At 39.1% G+C, this 3,584-nt stretch overlaps 1 pseudogene; it reads right to left on the bottom strand.

Annotated features, from left to right (window-relative positions):
• Nucleotides 1–1,735: 1,735 nt before the first annotated feature.
• Nucleotides 1,736–3,584, bottom strand: part of LOC102759391 — a 3,927-nt pseudogene continuing 2,078 nt past the window's right edge.

Raw genomic sequence — 3,584 nt, 5'->3', positions numbered from 1 at the left:
TAAAAATTACTTGAATCATTTTTCCCCCTGTGGAGTTGTTGCTATTTGTATTCAACTTTAGGATATTTTATTACCCCTTTTATATAATTTTGTTTTTAAAGTATGTAAACCTTTATGTGGTTCAAAGTCAAAACTTTATAAAAAGCTATTCCCAGAGAAGTTTTGCTCCCATGCCTATGCTCTGTAACACATTCCCATCTACTCCCTATAAGTAACCATATACATTGATTTCTGGTTTATCCTTCTTTTATTCTTTTTATTGAGGTGTTATTGACATAACATACTAGTTTCAGGTGTACACATATAGCCAAAATGTAGAAACAATCCTATGTCCCTCAACCATGAGTAGATAAAATAGGGAAATCATATAATGTAATATTATTCAGCAATAAAAGTAAATGAAGTATCCATATGTGCTACAAAATGGATGAACCTTGAAATCATTATGCCAAATGAAAGAAGCAAGTTCCAAATGGCCACATATTATTTTATTCCATTTATATGAAATCTTCAGAAAAGACAAAGTAGATAAATGGTTGCCTAGAGCTGATGGGTAAGAACAGGGATTAACTGCATGAGGGGTCTCTTTGGGGTGATGGAAATGTTCTAAAACTTGACTTTAGTGATAGTTGCAAGACTCAGTAAATTTACTAAAAATCATTAAATTGTACTCTTGAAATGGGTGAATTTTATGATATGTAAATTATCTCAATAAAGCTATTTCCAAAACAAAACAAGTTTTTACTCTTCCTTACTAGTGCATTTAATAGTACACCAGCACTATGTACAATTACCAGCCAGTATTAGTTAATTTTTATAGTAAACAGAGGAAGAATCTATTCCTGAGATAACTGGGAGAGGCAAAGGACATTAAACAAGATGTCTTATTTTTATGACCCCAGCCCCTGGTACAGTACCTGTAACACAGTAGGAGCTTGATAATTGTTTGCTAAGTATAGTGTAATAAGTGAGAAAAATCTCCTACAGTGAACTAACTGCTCTGTCATCAGTGAAAACCAGAAAATGAAGCTAAATTCTGGAGATTAATGGGGGTCGGGGGCAGGAACTAGACAATCAATGTTAGCAGGGCAGACAGTTCCATACACTGTCTGATGTAGAAAAATAAATAGTTACATACAGGTACAGTTTTCAATACAGCAATTATACTATCCTTTGCAAGTTGAAAAGCATTTCAAAATCACTCAAAATGGGGATGGTGGTGAGGAAATGCTTTGATTTTTAGAAAACAGTAGACCCAGTAAAGTCAGATAAGTGTATTACCATCCATTATGAATAATGTAAAAGTGATACTAGTATGTTAGTCTTCATACAAATTCCTTTTAAGTATAAAAATCAAGATGTCAGTGTATGCTTAGGATCATCAAATCAGTCCAATACAAAACCATTCTGTCAGTCTTGTGGCTCACACCTCCATTTATTAAAGGACACAAGTTTGCCCAAACCAAACCTAGGCTTACATTTGGGAACTTGCCAGGCAAAAAGAGCAGGAGGCACTATTAAATTAAAAGCTACTTAGCCGGCCAGTGAGTGTAACTCAGTGGTTGACTGTCGACCTATGAACCAGGAGGTCATGGTTCGATTCCCAGTCAGGGCATATGCCCGGGTTGCAGGCTTGATCCCCAGTAGGGGGTGTGTAGGAGGCAGCCAAGAATGTTTCTCATAAATGATGTTTCTATCACTCTCTCTCCCTTCATCTCTGAAATCAATAAAAATATATATTTTTTAAAAAGCCACTTAGCCCAGCTGGTGTGGTAATGATGGAGGAAAAACAAAACAATATTTGAGTACCTGGTGAGTGAAAAGGAAAACCAGAAGAAAAGCAGGAAGACTAGAGAGTTGACATATTTTATCTTCTATCAATACTTGATTTCTCCTTAGTTGTGGCCTGGCCAGCACAGGAAAGAACAGTGGTTGGTGGTGTTTCTTCTTACCACTTTGATGGGACACACACATAATTAAACTTCCTCCAAATGGTTGAGACCAAACTGCAGAGCAGTCAAGTACGGACTCATTCCTTCAAAAGCTGAGTAACCTGGAGCCTAGGGTTTCCAGGAAAAGAGATAAGTGGATCTGCTGCATTGTTAAATGATGTCAAAAGAATCCCCCTTATTCTCCTTGGATGCAGTCCCTAAGTACCACTCCAAAAACTGTAAGAGGACACACTTCTTGGTGTTCTTTGTGGCAGGGTTAAATACAGCCCAGACAGCTTCTGAAAATACCTCATGTACCCCATCCTGCATCAGGGCAGAATATTCCAGATACTTCACCTACTTAGCCAGGGACATGCCTTGCTGAGGAATTATGGGCCCTAGGTTCTGTTCCTTCAGCTTCTTCACTACCTCAAGGTCACTCCACAAGTCCCTCTTGGTGCCTACTAGCAGAACAGCTACATTGGGGCAATGAAGGGAGACCTCTATGTGTCATTTATGCCTCACATTGGCATAAGAGGATGGGTTGCCAACGGAAAAACAAAAGACAAAGATACTGGTCTGGAGATAGGAGAGCGTTCTCAGTTGGTCATATTCTTCTTGACCAGCTGTGTCCCAAAGGTACAGGCTGATGATTTGGCCGTCCACAGGTGTCTGGGCACTATAATTGTCAAAGGGATATACTCTTCAGGAAAGGCATTTGTTGTGTAACTGATGAGGCAGGTCTTACCTACAGCCCCATCTCCCATAACCACATATTTGGTCGTCTGCATTCTTCCCTTTGGAGTCCTATGTATAAGAGAGAAATGAAGAATATTCCCAGATGCTTGGTTAATTAAGGGAGCCTAAGGTTCCTAAATATTTGTCTCTGAGGAGAAAGAGAGGAAGTGAGACCTCCTTCCCACCACTGCCCGTCCCCATCACACCATAGAAAAATCAGCTGGGAAAGGTGGTATAGGGCAAGTTCTTACCATGGACTCCTAGAGGACAGGCTTCAGTAGGTCCTAAAAGCCTCCTCTGAAGTTGTGTGCAATCGTATATGTATGTACCTAAGTGAAATTTTCTGGAAAGAAGATCCAAAGCTGTTATCAGACTCTTGAAAAGGTCTGTGAATCCAAAAAGATTAAAAACCATTAATATACATAGGTATTTATGCTACATCGTTGTCATAAGATCTGAATATATTGTATCAAACATGCTAAAATATAGTAGGTGCTCAATAAATGGTAACTAATTTCTTAAAAAGTATAGAGCCAGCACCGGTTTGGCTTGGTGGATAGAGCGTCGGCCTGCGGACTGAAGGGTTCCGGGTTTGATTCCGGTCAAGGGCATGTACCTTGGTTGCTAGCACATCCCCAGTGGGGGGTGAGCAGGAGGCAGCTGATCGATGTTTTTCTCTCATCGAAGTTTCTAACTCTCTATTCCTCTCCCTTGCTCTCTGTAAAAAAAATAAATAAAATATATATATATATAAAAGTATAGAAAGAAGATTCCCAAAGTTGAAACAAAAGAAACAAGGCTCTCACTTTGGGTCTGTGGCTATAGACTCAGCAAAGAAACCTCTGTTCCTGAAAAACAGCAACACTTATTACTGTAATGCAAGGTGAGCCAGTCAGAATCAGACATATAGAGAAG

This window comes from Myotis davidii, unplaced genomic scaffold, assembly GCF_000327345.1.
Source record: "Myotis davidii unplaced genomic scaffold, ASM32734v1 scaffold1983, whole genome shotgun sequence".
Taxonomy (NCBI): Eukaryota; Metazoa; Chordata; class Mammalia; order Chiroptera; family Vespertilionidae; genus Myotis; species Myotis davidii.
Note: the sequence above shows the minus strand (reverse complement) of the source record. Positions and strands in the feature narration are given on the sequence as shown.